We start from the raw sequence: 20,437 nt of genomic DNA, 5'->3' as shown, positions 1-20,437 counted from the left end.
CGCCTTATGCCAGGCGCCGGCCCTGTCTAGGATGTTCTAAAAGAATAGTAATTGTGTGGGCATTTAAGGTAAGTTTTTGGTTTTATTTGAATTTTGAGTTAGTTTTAATTGAAAATTATTTGAACTTTTTGATTTGGTAAATTGATGTTCAGTTTTTAATTTTATTAGATAAGAAACTGAAAAGAAAATATAAAATCATACTTAAAATTATAAGACCATAAATTTATGTTTTTGCATCATAAATTCTTACATATTTCTAAGATTTTTACGCCATAAAAATTTGAGCCCTAATAATTGTGACTATAAAAATGATTACTCATTTCAGAAATTCGTCGTATATTTAAATTTTTTCTTCGTAGAATTTATTTTAAGCCATTGCACACGATTTCAAGTACATTACCCATGATTAGCAATTTTTCGGTGATTCTTAATTTCTTGCATTTTACTCAAAGAAATATGGCCAGCCTATTATCACATGATTAATTTTACAGAACTACTGCTGCCGTTTAACGCACTAAAATTGAGAAAATTTATTATTCCAAAGGGGAATAAAAAACTACAATGTAATTCAGTGATTCGAAACGTGGGTGTTAACGTCCCCTGGGGGGGGCAATGGAATGTTCCGGGGGGGGGGGGCAGTGGAAGCTGCGGGTATAATATAGATTTCTATGGGTTAGATTGCGTTGGGGGGCAATGGGAGGAAAAATTTCTGAAGGAGACCATGAGACAAAAAAGATTGGGAAACTTCGATATAATATTGATTCTTATATCCTATGCCAATTTCCTCATCGATCAGAACTACTACTGCCATCTAGTAATCAGTTTCGGATACTCGAGTGTTTATCAAAACTAGTGACCATACGTCCCGTATTTCCCGGGACAGTCCCGGTATTTTCTGTTTTTTTGGTCGTCCCGACTTTTTGGCAAAAGTGTCCTGGTTTTTCCCGTATTTTACACGAAGCCTACTTGAATTTTTATTCTCTATTGAAGTCAAAGATTGACATTATTTTTCAACTCAGAAATTATTTTATGATAATTACTACTATATATGAGAATATTAATCTCCCACATTTGCCATGGTGAACGTTTTTTTTTTTTCGTGGAATACATTTTAATCCACTGCTACTTGTGGTAATGCATCATTTCCCGCCATTGTGATTTTCCGTAATCTCAACAATATTTGGCAACTTTGTTTGGTTTTGGCGTCGTTTTTGGCGATTATTGGCGATGTCCCGTATTTTCCCGTATTTCGAATCCCGATGTCCCGTATTTCTCTCGAAGAAATATGGTCAGCCTAATTATAACAGTATTTATGATCGAAAGTCCCGTAGTTGTTTTGACCGTATATGGTCATAAAACAGGGGCATAGCCAGAAATTTCGTTCGGGGGGGGACCAAAGTGACAGAACAATAGATTTGGCCATCTTTTTCCCTTTTTTCGGTCATTTTCTCACATTTCGCCCCCCCCCCCCGGCTACGCCCTTGTCATAAAATGTTTTTAAATTTTGTTCTTACACAGTTATGCAGTGACATCTAGCGTTTTACTACGATGCTATAAGAATGAAGAAGCGATCAAAACCGTCTTGACTAGACACAAAGGTCGAAGGTAAACATGCCTTTTGGTGCGAAACCAAAGTGCTGCGTATGCAAGAGTAACGTGACGATTCTGTGGAGGAAAAACAAGGACGGCAGCGTCACCTGCAACACTTGCGCCCTGGACACGACGTCCGCGGCTACGTCCAGCGGCAACGGCCACCAAAGCATTGGCAGTGGAGCGTCGTCATCATCCCGTAAGAGCACCCGGTTGAAGAACTCGAAGGTCAAGCACCACGATGGGAACAACAAGGGCGCCGAAAACCAACCACAGGGTGGCGGCAACAACAAGAGGAAGAGCAAACAGCGCACGACCTTCAAAAGGAGCAGCACCCGCGTCCAAAACCCCGTCGTCGTGCCTAGTTCGAAACCCATAGTGTATTACCGGGGATCTTACCTGAGCGTCGGCGACGTCGTGTCCCTCGTGGACGTCGAGGAAGGCGTCTTCTACGCTCAGATCCGAGGCTTCCTGGAGGACCAGTACTTCGAGAAGTATGCCCTGCTGACGTGGTTGATACCCACTACCCGCAGCCCGAAGGATAGGTTTGACCTAAAGACTTATCTGATTGGTCCCGAAGAAGACGTGCCACGTAAGTTGGAGTATGTGCAGTTTGTGTGTCATTGTGACCTAGACTATTTCATGGATAGGAACGCCATCTATCCGCTATGGCCACCGGCAGAGCCGACCACTGCTATTGTTTTGACACGATCCCGACCGCAGACTATCCCGTACATCAAAACCGAGCAGTCGCTATCTGCCGTCAAAGAGCAAGGCATATCCAGTGAATTTTAATTTTTGCATCAATGTCTTGAAATTCCATGTTATTGTGCCGAGGAATTCATCATTAGATAATTGCTTGTATTGAAAAACCAGCACGTGATGTTTGGTGGCTTGTGTATAAACATTGAAACTCATTTCTGTGTATTTTAAGATCTTGCCGAATTTCATTTGTCTGTGGATCCGTTTTTATTTCTTTTGAAATGCATTAAACCGGTGTTTAATGACTTTTTTTATTGTTCATGGTCCCTTTTGTTAACTATATTTTCTTCTCATGGCTTATCTAGGTGCTTCTTATCCTCATTCAGGGAGTGAGACCCTTTCTATTTATAAAGTTTATTCATTCAGTTAATTTATGATGAGGAAAATTTCTTTAATAATTAGGTCAGAGCTCAGTGAGTTTTCGTCTTGATCCTGGTTCTATGCAGGTCCATTACTGGGTTGTATCAATGTCATGGGTTCTCGGATAAGGTGATGTTCTGGAGAACTGTGTACCAAAGCTATTCAGGAATCAAAGTATCTCAGGATCTGGTGGAAATGTAGCAAGATATTTCAAAATTTCTAAGTCTGCCACAAACGTTTTGGAATCCCTGATATAGAAACTTGTTTGGCGAATTATACCAATTATTTACTCGCTAAATAGAATGTATTTCATTATGATTTGGTGCAATTAGAGTTAGCAGTGGGAACCCCCATTTTAAACGCATCGTGATTCTGTATGTGCATTCAAATGTATAACCCGCTATTGTATTGATTGGAAAGACATTGTGTTTCTGTTAATGATACTCTTGATGTATATAGTGATACAGTGTCTATTGTTTCCAACTATATTTTACTCCATCTTTTATTCGAAGAATGATTAAAACAGATTACGAAATTCCTTTTTTTTATTATATGTGCATTTTATCACCATCATTAGCAGAACCTATGCTGTTTTTATGCAAACTTCATTCAATATATATTGTAATATTGTTCAGTATACACATAATATTTGTTACAAATTTCTCTGATTAATCTCGACAAGGTAAGGTGTGTGTGTGTGGTTTAATAGAAGTATATGATAACTTACAATTGCTTTTCTTTTACATTAATTGTTTCTCACACATCCACTTCTCATCCCGCACCCTCCCCAAAACCTCTCCAAGGACCCCTGATTTTGACCACCAGCTATAAACATGCCCATACATCCTAAGTGGAGCCAGGCGTTGATCAAGTGGACAGGCGTGGACTATGTGTCAGGAGGGATGAATTGTTGTGCAAGTTCTTTAAATCATCCCATACTTTATGGGACAGATAAATTTTCCCATATTATTTGGTTCTTGTGAGGGGCGATCATTCTTATACCCTACCCCCCTTTCCCAGTGGATCATGCCTGAGCAAAAGAAGACATCTTCAACTGTGAATGTGAAGCATCATACTTGAAAGATATTTCTAGTGTGTTATTGAGTGGTAGTCGCAGACATCTTCAGCTGAGCATGGAAGTGTAAACTAGGCATGGCCCAGGGGCCTCAAAAGAAGAGGGGCTCATAAAAATGAGATATGGTTGAAAATTTCAAGACTTTGCCTGGTAGGCCCTCAGCAAATTCACTTGGCCCAGGTGCCCACGGTGCTCTTAAGACAACCCTGAGAGGCAAGTATCTTCAAATGAAGCAAAGTAGATATCTTTAGCTGCAAATGGAAGTGGAGGCAGGCAGATCCAGGGTGATGTATGTGAGAAGCGGCCTAATGTGTAGGGGCATCACATATTTTATAGGACACAAATTTATTTCATGTTATTCAGCTATATATTTCAGGATTTCTCTCATTTGGATCCATGCTTGACTGGAGCTATCGTTAGAAGATCGAAGCAGCCCTTAAAGTCGCATGGCTACACCAGGCTTCTGAACAGTGCTTAAACCTCCTCCTATGTTTTGGAAAGTCCTCCCTTTTGTTGTGTGTGTGTTCGTGTTCTCATGTTTCCGAAATTATTTTCTTTTTCTGGAGAATTTTTTTCACTATGAAACATATTTCTTCTCAGACATGAAAATTTTGTATGTTTTTCCCCTAATGTTTATACACTTTGACCAATCACCATTGTCAAACAATTGTCATTGTCAATCCAAAATTCCCAGAATACAAGAATCCAAGTTGCCTCCAAACAGGGCAGATGCTATTCTAACCATGACCCAGCTTTCTCCAGGATGGTATGGAAAAGACAGTCTGATAAAAATCGCTGGAAGAAGAAAACTGTAAAATCCATTTTGAGATCACTATTCGCTCCTCCAGCGTCACCCCCACAAAGAAAGCATATGAGACAACCCCCACAAATTTATTCAAGATGCTTGGTTAGTCACCTAGAAATAGATGCATGACCTTCATTTCAACTTTTTCCAGTGACACGGGGCAAAGAACATATACTCAATGAATGGATGTGTATATATACACCATTTTTCTAGTGTATTTTTTATAGCCAGACCCCACCAAATGACGGGCCTGAATAGATGCTGCTTAAATTTGAAGTCGCTAAACTTTGGGGCTTGCACCAATGTCTTTTCACCCAGTTCTTTAAATATTAAATCTATTATTGGACTAATAATATTAAATATTATACTATAATAAAAGCTTAAAATCAGTAAAACAAAAACTGCGTGTTGGGAGAAACAGGTCCGTAGCCGGAAATTTCGTTCGGGGGAGCAAAGTGATAGAACAATAGATTTGGCCATCTTTTTTCTGTCTTTTCTCATATTTTGGGAGGTGGGGAACCAGACCCCCAAGGTCCCCCCCGCTACGACCTTGGGGAGAAAGGAAATTTCTACTCTAAAAAGGCAAGATGGAAATAAAAGTATTACTATTGTTGAGGAATTTTATAATACTCTATACAAACATGAAGAACCAGGATCGGAACAGAGGAAAGGGAGCAAGAAGAAAATAAAATGAAGCCGAATTTTGTACAAGTAGTACCTGTGCTGAAAGAAGTCTACACGGCTATAAGAAGGTTTTTTTAACAACTGGCTGTTGCGAAGATATATTTTGGAAAGAAAGAAGAGATTCGGTGCCTCTGTAGTCTAGTCATGGGCGGAGATACGGGTGGGTCAAAAGTGGAGTTGACAGATCTAATTTATATGTGTATATATGAATTGACATCATTATCGTGCCTCCCCAGCAATAATGACCTTGCCCCAGACTTCCAAGTCTATCTCCGCCTATGAGTCTAGTGGTCTAGGGCGTTCACCCGGAAAGTGAAAGGACGTGGGTTCGATTCCCCGCAGGGGCAGTTGAATTTTCTCTCTTTCCAAAATATATCTTCGCAATTGCCAGTTGTTAAAAAACCTTCGTATGGTAGCGGAGAGTGACGCCATCCTTGTATAAGGCTGTAAGATGTATGAAAAAAGGGAAATGCCCAGGTGAAGATGGGATTTCAACAAACATTACTAAAGAAGCAGGAGAAGAATTTGCCAGTATTGTTAGCTACTTTGTTCACAAATTGTCTCACAAAATAGGATGAAGAATGGAATAATGCAATGATGGTTCTTTACATAAAGGGTTAAAAAGAGGATATCAAGAATCATCGATCAATTTCTTATCAGTCATTTATGAAATCTTCACCCAAGTCATGACATATAGGCTTGAATCCAAATAGGACGAAACCCAACGAAAAGAACAAGCAGGATTTCGTAGTGGATTTAGTACAATGGATCACATATAAACAGTCAGAGAACTCATAGAAAGACACAAAGAATGCGAATTACCATTGTGTGGGGCCTTCATTGATTTTGGGAAAGCGTTAGACTCTGTCTTCACATCTGTTGTTGTTAAAGCTGTAGATGTAATTGGGGTAGAGAAGACATAAACAATATCATCAGAAAATATACAACAAAGCAACTGCAACCATTCGTTTGGATAAAGGAAAAGCAAAGATTAAACTTGGGAAAGGGGTCAGACAGGGTGATAATATCTCACCAAAACTCTTTACTGTTGTTTTAGAAGTATTCAGAAAAATAGATTGGAATGAGAAAAAAGGAATTAAAATAAAAGAATTTCTCAAAACCATTTGTATTTTGCAGACGACGATATTGTTGTTATCAGCAGTAATCCAGACGAACTATAAGAAAGGATACAAGCAAGAACTGGCGAAGGCAAGTATTCAGGTGGGCTTGAAAATGAATCTGCAAAAGATTAAATTTATGTTAAACCCCTTTGCGTTAAAGAGGACAATCTTGCTCAACAACACAGAGATAGAAGAAGTAGAAAGCTATGATTTCTTGGGACAAGAAATTACCATGGACAACAGAATCATTAATGAAATAAACAGAAGGATCGGCATTGGTTGGAGCACTTTTAGCAAAAAAACTAATTCTGAAGAGTCACATGCCATTATGCCTGAAAAGAAAAGTGTTTAACCAGTGTGTGCTACCAGCACTGACTCATGAAACAGAAACATGGACACTTACAAGCAAGACGATGCAAAGTCTTCAGACGAGTGCCGTCTTAACACATGGGCCCGTGCCCGGATGGGCCTCAGAAAAATGAGAAGTAGGTGAATTTTTGAGGAATTTGCCTGGTAAGGCCCCAGAAAAATCAATTTTCCCGGGGGCATATGATGCTCTTAAGATGGCGCTACGACAGACAACACAAAGGAGCATGGAAAAATGTATGTTGGGCATCACAAGGAAAGGCAGAAAAAGAATCTTATCACAAAAAATGAGTATAAAGAAAAAGAATCATTTGGATAAGAAACCAAACAAAGGTATATGATATCATGGAAAGAATTAAACGTTTAAAATGGAAATACGCTGAACATATTGCAAGAAGACAGGACAACAGATGGACTACAAGTATTGTAGATTGGTACCTCCGTAGTGTTAAACATCCAAGAAGGCGAAAGATAAACCCACGCGAAAAGTGGCTGGAGTCAAGTGGATGGCTATATATCATCAGATTAGAGGAGACCTCCTCTCATCCTTGCATTTTTTCGATTATTTTGTTGGTTGTCGGGGAATACAATTGACGAGGTTTTTTTCCAGCTGTCACTTTTTTGGGACAATTTCTAACATCAATGGTAGCCCATATCAGCTACATCAGGAGTGGCCAACATAATGGTCAGCTATAGCGTCGCGGGCCGCATCAGTGGTGCAACTTCGGTGTAGAAGCCGCTCCATTATAATTGAATTAATTAGTTATAACTAACTGACGAAACTAGTGACGAAATTAATTTAATAACTACAGTTATTAAATTAATTTCGTCACTAGAAATAAGAAGTTTGTAAGCAGTTTCCCAAGTAGTCGCCTGACGTCAAATATGTCGTGAAAATTTGGTCATTATCTCTGAATGACGTCAGTCAAAAAAAAAAAATCACGTCATTTAATGACCACAAACAATAAAGGTCAGGAAATAACGTGATACTTGATGACCTTAAAAATGACGTGATATTAAATGGCGTAAATGATTTTGCGTCATAAAAATCACGAATTTCTTTCGAACTGGAAAATTCTGTTCCGGATGAAAATATCAAAATTATCCAAAATGTTTGTTAATGAAGTTTCAGAGGGTGTTTCAAAATAACCCGGGTAATTTTGAAACGCCCTCTGAATAGGCCTATAGGCCCTACTGGTTGTCACAAGATAATGAACTACTTTTAATTGCAATTTTGCTTGAATGGAAATGTAAAACTTTTCAACGAGGAAAAGTCATTATTAACAATTATAATTGTTCATATAAATTTATCAACACGTTATATAAATAATAATTGCATCCATATCATGCTTTTTACGGAAGATTAGAGGATCTGTGAAATCTGTCAACAACTGAAAAAGAATCCAGTTTAATTGAACTAAAAAAATGAATTTTACAATCTCTTTTTTTTCGATAATTATATAAATAAAGCAAATAATTATATACCTAATTATATATTTTTAAAAGAAATAGAAGAAAACGAAAAAATAACTGCCATTGGCTAAACTGAACAGGATATTCCTTAACGGAAATTGTAATACAACTAATCAATACTTGTGAAGTCTTCATAAAATAACACGTAACAGGTACTGTTACGATGGTGCGGTCGGTAAAAGCCATTGAGAAGAGATATATTATTTCTCCTCTAAGGTAAAAGCATTTCATGAGTTAAATAGGTGCAATCCGAGCTACGCCACAACCACGCACATTTTTTCCTCCTCCTGTCTCTTCGAATGGCGCCATCTATCTTCCGAAAGTCCAACTATTTGCAGGTGGTCATTTTATTGACGTCATTTTTGATATTTCCAAAATGGACATAATGACAATTTTAGAAGAGTTGATCAACTTTGCCCAAGAATATTAAGAACACACCAACGAATAAGGCAAATACACGAAAATAAAAATTCCTAATGCATTTTAACACCAACCGTTAAGATGTGGTATTCAACCCAATTTTCCCACTTTAGTGGTAGTGGTTAAATTTTCCTCTGAAGACGGCACCCATTGGTGTTGAAATGCATTAGGACTTTTTATTTTCGTGTATTTGCCTTATTCGTTGGTGTCTTCTTAATAAAATGACCATTTTATCACGTCATGTTTGAGACATTTTATGACTTCAAAAAAACGTTTTTATTGACGTCAGGCGACTTGGGTTGTTAATCAAGAAATCTGCTGTTGGAACCGATAGTTCAAATAATTATCACAAATTTAATTTTTTCATGGTACTTTTGCCTTGTCGTGAGCCAGCTGTTAGCTACCCCTGAGCTACATCATGCCCTCACGACCTGGCTGAAAATTCCTCAAACGAGCCGCCATGTTTGTTGACATATGAAATTTTTTACCGCTTTGCTGCCATCTGGGATTGGGAAAGAGTGATAGTTGATAGTTTTTCGTTTGCTTTCTAAATAATAGACGGCAACATGTGCCCTAGTTTTGTTTCTTTGTGATTCATTGCCGAAGTTCTCAAATTACGGGATAGATGGCAGGAAAAACTGCAATAATCTGACAGGGGTCATTCAAGTATTACGTCAGCATCGATGAGGGGAGGGGGTTTCCGATTTGCTGACTTTTGATGACAAGGGGGGGGGGAGGGAGTTTGGATGATGCTTACGTCATCAACCACATTTTTTGAACATATGAAATATTCTTAATGACATCTTATTCGGTGCGCCAAAAACTGAAAAAACCTTTGTATAGCTATTGGGCACATGAACTAACATTCTCCCTATAAGTCGCCCTTACAGATCCACGTTAGTGATCTCTAAATGTTTCACGGATCCTTCAAGTTCTTTGGAAATGTTCCCGAGTAGTTTAAGTGCTCTGGAACTGTGTCACGCATCATGTGTCACGCATCACGCGTAATTATGCCACGGATCACTTAAATATTCTGGGAATGTTCTGCGGGTAACTTGAGTGATGTAGAACCGCACTGAAGGCCGCTTAAGTGCTCAAAGACTGTGTCACATGTCACTCAATGGACCTCTAAATGTGCCACGGATCATTTAAGTGTTCTGTAACTGTGTCGCGGGTTACTTAGGTGATCTTTCAATGTGAAAGTGATCTTTGAGGCCTACTTCAGTGATCTGAAAATGCGCCACAGGCCACTTGAATGCTCTGGAATTATGCCGCGGGTCATTTAAGAGTTCTGTAAATATGCCGCTTAATTCATTTTTACAAAATTAAGTTTGGGGGGCAAGCCCATGACCCCCCACATCCTGAAACGGGGCCCCTAGGCTGGGATCTTTTGTGGGCCCTTCAGTCAGACTTTTCACGGGCCCCTTCTCTAGTTATTTTATAGCGTGAAAAAGCAAAAAATGATGAGAACTGTCCCGGGCACTGTCAGTTCCCCCCCCCTCGTGGGGGCCATGGGTAAGCCACATCAGATAACCTTCAGGGCCACATTTGATCTGCGGGTGAAGGGTTTACCATATATGGCTTAAAGGGTGGGTCACAATGAATTTTTAAAGAGAAATTTTTTTTGAGTTGACTGAAGCCCGGATTAGATGCATCTAAAAAGTGGCAAAATATGCACTTAATATGCTAAAATATGCACTTAATATGCTAAAATATGCACTTAAAAATGTCGAAATATATACTGTCTTTACACGCATCCATATTTTTTATGGGTATCTTTTTTTTCAGCCGCCTCGTTAGACAATTTGCCTGTTGTGGTTTTTGTGTTTGTATTCAAAAAATTATTTAAAAAATTAAAATTTCCAAAATATGTACCAAAAATGAGAAAATAAAAAAGAAAAAAAAGCAAATATGTTTTTAAAATGCATATTTTCTATAGTTATATTCATTTACAACTATAGAAAATATATATATAACTATAGAAAATATATATAAAAACTATCCTCAGATATGCATATACTGCTTATCAAATAACTTCTAAAACGCTAAAACTTTTTATTTAAGTATTTTTAATTTTTAGTTAGTCTGGCTGTGTTTCGTAACGCAATACCAGTAAAAAGAATTTCGAGGCTATTTCTAAAATTTAACATTTTTGACGCTCACGCTGAAACAGTTAATATTTGAAAGAAAAAATGTTATGAAAATAGTGTGAGAGCAATATTCATTTGAAAAACCATGAAAAGTGATTGAGCTTCAATAAACCTTCACAAATATGCACCTATTCTGAAAATTCCTTGATTTTATGCATTTATATGCATTAATGCTGAAAAAAGCCAAAATATGCAAATGCATATAATCCGGGATCTAGTTATGACCCTTCAAATAGCATTGAAATTGACAGAAATCGATTATAACATATAAAGGGTATTTTCTTTCGAAATTTTAATTTTTTTAAAATATTTTTTTGCCGTTGGGGGAGAGGTGCATGCATCGAGAAGAAATATAAGTTTTTCTTTATTTTATTTCTCTTAAACTTTATTTCTCCTCTAAGGGTGCATGAGCCCCCTATGCGTTAGGATGTAGGGGACAGTGATGACGAGATTTTGCTGACAAGGGGGGGGGGTCAAAAATGGCTAAAAGTTTGCTTACGTAATACTTGAATGACCCCACATGGATTTTAGGTGGTATCACACTTACCATCACATGGCATTAGTGGTATCATACTGACCATATTTCCCACGAAACAAACGGGAATATAGGGTCTCAATTCGAGAAAACATGGGAATCGCTAACTGTCGTCAAAAATTTAAAAGGAACCACTGAATATGACAGGAAACTCGGAAAATTTTCCGAATGGTGGGAATGTGGTGAAGAAGTATAAATTCTTAGGCAGGGCCGTCATTTCAACTTTTTCGGGTGGTGGGGGGGGGGGCAAAGCACATATACTCAATGTATGTGTATATATATACCATTTTTAGTGTATTTTCAAAAGCCCTAATTGCGGGCCTGTTCGTAGGATGATTTTTTTTTCTCTCTCTAGAAAGTACAAAAGCTCCAGAATTCGGAAAGCATGAGTGCACTTGAACCACTGAGCTATAAAAGTAAGTTTACTTTAGCTCAGTGAGAGAGAGAGAGAGAGAGAGACTTGAACGGATACAGAAAATATAAGGACGTCTAGTAACGTAACGATTCTTTCACAAAAGAAAAGGTTATCTCAATGAAGTAAACAACTCTACCAAAACCAAATCGCCAAACCGGAAACTTTTCCTTCACCTCGTCATAATTCAAGATATCGTGGTAAGAGTTGTTTCAATCTTTGTCCATCCGCATTTATTTTCACATAAATTGCAATATTATTTTCTCAATAATTAACAGTAACTCCCAAGCATTGCCCGCGGTGATGTATTGTTTTTATTCGATGGAAAGTTCAATCGATTTGAATGGTTGTAAGTTGCCATTCAATACCATTTGTGTTTTTTCATTGATATAATTTTGTGGTCTTTTTATATTTTATCTAATGCGCGTGGAATTTTGATGTTTTTTATTGGTTATTATTTGTGAATTGACAATTCACAACGCTTCAATTCAAATTGAATTCATATACATCATTCCGAATCGGTCATTTCTCAGCTTATACAGCGAGACCTCGATATAATTGTACTCTGAGGGGGTAAGAAGTTGTTGCGAAGTTTCACTGTTTGCTTTGCGTTGGTTAAATCCAAGGCTGTAACTTCGTTTTTTAATGAGGCGGCCCACTGTGATTTGACCACCGCTTTGATAATTTCACAACTGCATACTGTAAAACCTCGCTACAACGTAGTTTTTTTTGTACGCAGAGTAGGGTTGTATCGAGGTTTCACTGGTAGTTTCTATGCTCCCTCCCTTTCTCACAAGGGTAAAGCCCAGGGAAAATTTTTTTGGCCGATTCCCGTGCGAATTTTTCTTGCAAAACAAATTGGCGAAACATTGCTGAACAGGATGATTCTGCCTTGAGGGGTATCCTCTGCCTTGAAAGTTGACAATAGATATGTTTGGGCTAAATGAAAAAGTTTTATTTCGGCAGCCTGCAATGTGTTTCTAATACTGGGCAATGAAAATAGTTTGATTACCCTTATGCAAAAATGAATTACCTTTTGGGTTTGATTATTCAATTATTATATTTTCAAATTGTTCTGCAGTACAATGCATACTGCAGAACAATTTGGAAGAATTTTAAGAAGAAAAATAAAAAACCACTATCACATGTATGGGGATTTTTACCGCAGAACATTTCCAGTCAGCTGAGGGCTTGTCGCAAACAGTGCTAAAAATTCTGCTTTGGGGCAGTGTTACTGCAATATACAAATACAACGCCACAACAGGCAAATTGCCCAACGAGGTGGCTGACTTAAGAACATCATGGATCCCCGAGCCCCTACCTACTACTGCTACACCACAAACGCACCCCCCCCCCCCCCGCGGAACCCCCCAACGAATCGGTAAATGTGGGAATGTGCATGTACGTGTAGTGCAACCTGACGTATAGTTTGTTTATGAAAGTGAGATATGAGAGTCAATACAATAGTGCGAAAACGTTTTGTCCAATCGCTAGCACATCCTGTCATGCAAATGAGGCATGAGGGAACATAGTAACGTTGTTACATCTGTAACCATTAATGTGATTTAGCTTTTGGTATGATCCCTTACCCCTGATTATAAATTAAAAAAAAATTAACGATGCAATAAGCTGCTACATTTATGTAATCCAAAAGTAAATGTCTTTTTTTATAACCCCAGTTATTTCACTGTATTAATAATAAAGCCCTAGCTGACAAAGAAAAGACAATATAGTCCAGTTTGAGCGGGCAAGCACAGAAAAGATAACTTTTCCAAGGTACATTTGGCAACCTTCTGAAGAGTCTGGTGTTGATGTAATGGTCATGTCTGGAAGGACCTTTCTCGGTTTATCCAGACTGCCTTGTGGTGTAAGAGCTGCTTGATAATGTGCAGCATATTCTCAGCCACTGCATCATAGAATAATTTTGCTTCTTTGGAGGTAGAGATACTGTATATTCCATAACCTTTGTGTATGCTGTTATGCAGCTACGATCATAAAGACAGACCATACAGTATATAATGTTATCTTGGCTGACAACTGTTTTGAATGATGAGTTATGGTGGAAAAAAAATTAGGATTTTTTTATACTTGTTGCCTTCCTGAAAATGACGTTATGCACAGCTCAGCTCCAAGAAAGTGTATTTTTGCTTTGTTGGCGTTCCAAACTGTGCAGATCATCGCCTGATTCGCTATGCATGTGGTTAAATATAACCAACTTGTACGACATCAGGCAACATTGCTAATCTGCATTTATCACAATACCATTGATGTGTCTGGAAGAACCTTTTGGGATCTGTCTAAATGAGTTTGGATAACCATTACAATTTATTCCCAGTTTCACTAGTGTATTTTTTAAGCATTTATTTCCACATGTATCAAAAATATTGCCATTGATGTATTGGTTATGTCTGGAAGGACCTTTCTCGGTTCATCCGGACTGCCTTGTGGTGCAAGAGCTGCTTGATGATGTGTAGCATATTCTCTGCCACTGCATCATAGAATAATTGTTTCTTTAGAAGTAAATACTGTATATTCCATAACCTTTATGTACGCTGTTATACAGCTGTGATCACGAAGACAGACCATACAGTATACAATTTTAAATGAACAACTGCTATACAATGTTATCTTGATTGACGCATGCCCTTGTATTATTCGTTGGGAACAGCTTCGATATAGGGGACACGTCAAGTTGGCGACTTTTTTCCGGCGATAAGTTGCCATTGTTGGCGCGCTCTGGTTTGTTGTTCTGCTGGGTTGTCGTTGTTCCAGAATATTCGAAGAATTCTGCGAGGCAGTGGCGCTGGTGGTTGTTTTTCCGTGTTCCTAGCGCGTCTTTCAAACAGGTTTTACTGCCATTTTCAAACTGGTCTTCTCTTTTTTTCCATTCTATTCTCTCTATTTTTTTCTTCCAAATGACGTCACCTTACAGCCGCTGCGTTTTGAAAAACCGTTGGGATAGTTCATATTTTCTCTTCCTTCCGTATATACGATTTAGTGTGTGTGTCGAATTAATTGGAATTATTTTGGATATATTTTCCCTCAGGTTGTACCTTTTAATATTTTCCAATATTTATTCTTTTCTACATGCAGGATGCCCCTGCATCGTTCTTATTTTATTTATAAGAACCCGTATTCCCGAAAAGAGTCCGGGTTTTAATTTATAATTTTTGTTGGTTTTAGCATTTTTATGCTCTCTCAATTCAGCTGTTATTTATGTTTCCATTTCTCTTGTGTTTCATGATATTTTTCATATTGTTTTCTATGCTGGCGATTTATTATTACGATCTATCTGGCCTATCATTGAAAGAGTTGCTGGAAGTCCAGAAAAGTTATCGAAATAAAGAGAATGTAGTGGATCGTTTGTTCTTCCCATTCCCCTCTCCCAAATCAATTTTTTGAATTTTCCCAGTTCCTGAGGTCTTGAACTCTAACTTGTCTCTGAAAATTGGATTGGGTTAATTGTGGTCCCTTATTTAAACTATTGGCCTCTCATCGGGCTTCCCATTGTAAAAAAAACCCTGATAATATCAGTGATCGTGCAACTTAAGATGGTTTGCAATGGTCTTTAAAGCGCAAATGTGAGTCAGTTTGTTTTGCAATAATAAGTCGCCAGTGCAAGTAGCAGAAATTATTATGGTCAATTGTCATTACATAAATCCAGATGAACAAAACATTTTCATTCTGGGAGTAAAAGATCAAGTCCGTCAAATCATGAGCTTTAATTTGCCAAATATGTGTCAAATCTTCAATCTCGTCAAATTTCTGTCAGAGTATAAAAAAAATTGGAAACCTAGAGAATTTTTAGCCCATTTAAAAAAAACTGCTGTTCCAGACAAATGGTGCCCTTAAAATTGTCATCTCAAATACTGGTCTGAAAATTTTTCACAGCTGTTCTTTCAAACAAGGTATCAAGAGCCTGAAACACCAAAAACAAAAAAACGAGCTGATGAAAAGATGTTTGACAACAAAAGACGTGTTTTATTTTGAAAGGGGGTGGAGGTCACCGTAAGTCAATTTCGCTGTTCTAATTTATGTTGCAAATCCTGGGTTTTGCTGCTCTGAAATGGACTTTCACTTCCCACTTCTGTTGTTTAAAAATTTATTTCTTTATTTTTAAATGAATTCGAAGAATGGCTGATAGTGTGTCCAGTAGAGGGGACAGTTTCATTCCATTGCTATATTATTTTTTAATTTACTCGTACATTTCTTCAATGCTATGGCTGGGATGTAATATTTATAGAGCTCATTTTCTAAATTCATTTACAACAAAACACTGTTCAATTTCTTATTTTTCTCTACTGTTCTTTATTTTACTTGTCTAACGGTATGCTTGTTTCAAAAATTCTGCAATGCCATTATTTCATCAGGATCAATTTCAACTTTTCCACTTTCTTGAAAACTTCGGATCTAAAAATATGGAAATAATTTGAGAACAGCTGTTGCCAATAAAAATTAAAAATATTAGATTTTAGTATTTGTAGATATTAAATTCAAGGTCATGTGATGCATCCTAGATTCCAGAAGGGCACATTCATGAAAAACTTTTTCCTCCAGAACTGGAACTATATTGATTTCTTTACATTAGTATTTAATCTAATTTGCCGCTGTGGTGGTCGGCTGAAGTTGGTTTTCTGTGGTTCCCAACTTCAAAGCGCAAATGCGGGCCGATCTGCCCGTTAAAAAGTCTCTCCACAGAGAGCAACAGTCCTACAACGATAAATCATTCAATCATAACACTTCGTTCATAGTTAGAAAAACTGGTGGCAGATGGCACCACTACACATAACAAGCATTACAGAGAAACAAAAATTTCACGTCAGGTTTCACTACACGTACACGCACATTAACGATTCGTTGGGGGTTCCGTGGGAGGGGGGTGTAGCAGAAGTAGGTAGGGCCTCCAAAAAAAATAGCTCAGGGATCCATGATGTTCTTAAGTCAGCCACCTCGTTGGGCAATTTGCCTGTTGTGGCGTTGTATTTGTATTAATATGAAGGTACATAGAAACACACGAGTTAGCTAGGGAATCTGAAAACACTGAATAAAAGAAATGCACCTGATGTCTCTTGGACACCGCACGAGCACTGCAGGGTTAATAAGGAAAAGGTAAACTAACTTGTTTTGGTATGCGGCAAGATAAAAGTACCGTAAAAAAAATTTGTGGTTATTATTTGAGCTTTCGGTTCCAACAGCAGATTTCTCGATTAACAAACTGCCTATTTCTAGTGACGAAATTAATAACTAATTCAATTAATGGAGCAGCTTTTATACACCAAAGTTGTATCACTGTGGCTCACAATGTTATAGCCGACCATTATGCTTGCCCGTGAACAGAAAGTTGGCCACCCGTTATAGATAATTGAAAATAACTGCCAATTTTTTTTTTATTAGAGTTAGCACCCTTATCTGGAGTCCTGTAATAACTATTACGATTTACCTCTCTTGTGTGAAATAATTCCATGTAATTGTGGTAGAGGCTTATGAAAATGATTTTCTTGTTCAAATAGAAATCTCGTTTAGAGTTTGAGACATTGTATGAATAAGATTTGTTTGAACAAGAAAATCGTTAGATTTTTAGGTAGGTTTAATCTAATTTAATTTACCCTATTTTCCATAATATGCATGCCAAATGATGACAAAGAAAAATTTAATGGAATGGGAAAACACTATATACGTCCGGTCAAGAAAAATGGTATAACCTATAGCCTTTAAGTGATGGTGCTGATTATTCAAATCACCTGCATTGAAAAAAATTGTCCCAAATCAAGCATTTTGATCACAGCAAGCATTATTACGAAAATTTTAGCACCGGAACATTTCCAGTCAGCTTAGGGCTGTTCTAATTTATGACTTGAATGCAAATTCGTGTGCTTGGCTTGATTTCCATGTTTAAATTCTAATTCAGGGTTCGCACATCCTTACAAACTCCTTAAAAACTACTAACTTTTCATTTCCCTCTGGAAGAGCCCTTATAACTCCTTACTTTTTTGCAGCCATGCCTGAAAAATACTTTTTTTTTTCTCTGAAGGGATGATCTTTCTTAGAATAGGCATTCCCCATGGTGATGAATAGCATTGCCTAGAAAAACAAGAGGAAGCTTTCCCCGAATATAAAGAGGAAGAAAAGAGAAAAAAATACCCTCTCTCCCTTTGTAATAGGAAATGTGAAAGCAGGGGGGGGTGGGATTGGAACATCCAATGGTTGTGCATACCTGCCAACCGTTACGATTTTGTCATATTTAGTAAATTAATACGATTATACGCTTTTGCTTCTAAAAATGTGATTTTTCACCGAATCGCTAGTTTTGACGTGTTTTCCTGCCTATGTCGCAAACTGGTCAGCAGTGGAAATCGATGGTCCGTAGAACGATATCACTCCGCTGAACCAGTAGCCGAAAATTCCCTCATGCCCAGTGGTGAGAAGGTTTTTACTTATGCGGCGAAACGATGTCTCGAACCTCCTATGTTACGCAGCATACTGAGTGCAGACCTCGCAGCTTTCTTATTTTTCCTATTATTTTCCTACTTTCACCGCAATAGTCTTTTTTTTTTACCCTGCAGTTCTCTCCTATTATTCCTATTTCATCCCTCCTTCCCATTTGCTTACAGCCAATATCTCACTAGGGAAATTCCGAGAAACAAAATGTCACGGCTTTCCGCAGTTTTTTTTTACGTGTTTTATTCACATTACAACTCGCTACTGAAAAAGAAAGGGAAAAAAATTTCAGTTCCACTGGAGTAATGGACGACGACAAGCGAATCTGTTTCGCAGATTGGTTACCGTAAATAAAAAGGCAAAAAAAAAAGAACAGGCTCTATCCACACACAAGAGATTCCATGAGAGAGACAATGGGTTTATCTCTCTTGGGATCCCGTAGCGTTCATCCCTAAAGCCAGGTTTTTCTAGGAGTCTGCTTTTTGCGCCGCGTGAACCTAACTGGGTCATTTCGTGTCGGCAGAAATGTTACATAATGAGGTTACGCATTTGCGTTTTCCAAGCGTGGCGAATCGGCTCACAGGACAGCTATATAGTATATGACCCTGGCGTCATCTACTCTATCGGCTGCATGCTCCGGTTAAAAGGGAAGAGACAACACGAAAATGAAGGGAAGATCGCTGTGTGTGAAACGCGCGACACATGACGCTTAACTCCCCCAGAAGCAGTCTGCCGATCATGCCCGACGTAAAGCGCTGTCGTGAGCCGTATTGCGCTCTGTAGGAAAACAGTCGTACTGGTTTTCATGTTGATGAATAGACTGCGTGTCGCGCTGGGTGATTCACGTTGCGCGCGGCGTAGAAAACCTGCTAGTAAACCCCGGCTTTTAAAAGAGACAGCCCAAGCCACGTCTGGTTTTACAGGGGGGGGGGGGAATCAGCCGCTATAGCTAAACCCACTTTTTTTAACCCTCAGAAAATAACTTTCGGGTATCTTTATGTTAGGGGTCATTCAAGTATTACGTCAGCATGGATGGGGGATTTTCGATTAGCTGACGTGGAGGGGGGAAGGGGTGGTGATTTGAATGATTTTTACGTCATCAACCACCCTTTATAAAAAAAAATATGAAATATTCTTTAGGGCGTCTTACTCTGTGCGCGAAAAACGAGTAAAACTTTTCACTAGTTTGTGGGCACCTGAACTAACATTCTCCCTATTGAGTCCCCTACAGAGCCACTCTAGTGATCTTGAAATACTTAGCGGATCCAAATGCTCTAGCTGTGCCGCGCGTTATACAAGTGAACCGTGATTATGCCGCAGATCACTTAAGTAGTCTGGGAATGTGCTGCGGATAACTTGAGTGATGTAGAACCACACTGGTGGCAGGACCAATGCTCTAAAACTTTGTCACATGTCACTCAAGGGATCGCTTAAAGCTTGTATGGTCTGGAATTGTGCCACGAGTCACTTAAGCGATCTGTAAATGTGTCACTTGGTTCATTGTTACAAAAATAGATTGAGACAGGCTACGTTTGGTCCGCGCAGGCTGAATGTTTACCGCAGGTCAAGGGCTTAGGAAGGTAGGGTCGCAATGAATTTCTTGAGCAATTTTGGGTTCTTAGCCTTCAAATAGCATTGAAATGAACAAAGATTGATTATAATAGCATATAAAGATATTTTGTTTCGAAATTGTGAAAAATATTTTTACAATTCTTTTAAAAAATATTTTGTGGATTAAAAAAAAATAAATTTTTGATCTGGGGGGGGGGGAGCCCCCATTCAGATTCCACCAATAAGCGTAATGAGGAAGGGGGGCAGAGCGCTGACGGGGGGGGAGGGTGAAAGTTTTGCTGACTATTTCTGACTAGGGGTGAGTCAAAATTTGCTGACGTAATACTTAAACAGCCCTTTATTTTAAAGCATACATGTGCTCAACACATGGCTTAAATGTGGCCTGCCTCAAGTGATGCTGTACACTTACAACTTACAGATGAATTAAGTTGCTCGTGGCAAATTCTTATTTCAATTGAGCGGCCCGCGGCACATTCCCAGATTGTTTGAGTTAGTGATATCGGGGGGGGGGGGGGCTTTCTCTTTCAAACCAAACACAACTCGGGTCTATTACCATCTATAGGCAATTTACTATCTAGGGAGTTGTGCTGGAAGTGTGTGTGTGCACGCGCGCCTAGAATTGCTGCAAATATAAATAATTTTGTAAGAAAAATCTGTTTGCTGTGGTTTTTATT

The 20,437-nt window shown here is 38.4% G+C and overlaps 1 protein-coding gene and 1 pseudogene across 4 annotated transcripts in view; both read left to right on the top strand.

The window, feature by feature from the left end:
- The first annotated feature begins 1,556 nt into the window (after nt 1-1,556).
- LOC149068542 (GATA zinc finger domain-containing protein 1 pseudogene) lies at nt 1,557-3,244 on the top strand (annotated as a pseudogene). Its single transcript, XR_016195144.1, has one exon. The product of XR_016195144.1 is annotated as a GATA zinc finger domain-containing protein 1 pseudogene (transcript).
- An 8,485-nt stretch (nt 3,245-11,729) lies between these two features.
- RpLP0 (ribosomal protein LP0) overlaps nt 11,730-20,437 on the top strand; it is a 40,607-nt gene continuing 31,899 nt past the window's right edge. Inside the window, exons 1-2 of one of the 3 annotated variants that reach the window (XM_089251086.1) lie at nt 11,943-12,102; nt 15,526-15,761. The gene's annotated coding sequence lies outside the window, so the exon portion shown is untranslated. Of the gene's footprint in view, nt 12,103-15,525; nt 15,762-20,437 lie in introns of all 3 variants that reach the window. The other 2 variants (XM_089251085.1, XM_089251087.1) reach the window with 2 other exon arrangements.

Source organism: Pholcus phalangioides, unplaced genomic scaffold (assembly GCF_987345545.1).
Source record: "Pholcus phalangioides strain wild (caught in Gottingen) unplaced genomic scaffold, Ppha-v1.0 ptg000024l_1, whole genome shotgun sequence".
Taxonomy (NCBI): Eukaryota; Metazoa; Arthropoda; class Arachnida; order Araneae; family Pholcidae; genus Pholcus; species Pholcus phalangioides.
Note: the sequence above shows the minus strand (reverse complement) of the source record. Positions and strands in the feature narration are given on the sequence as shown.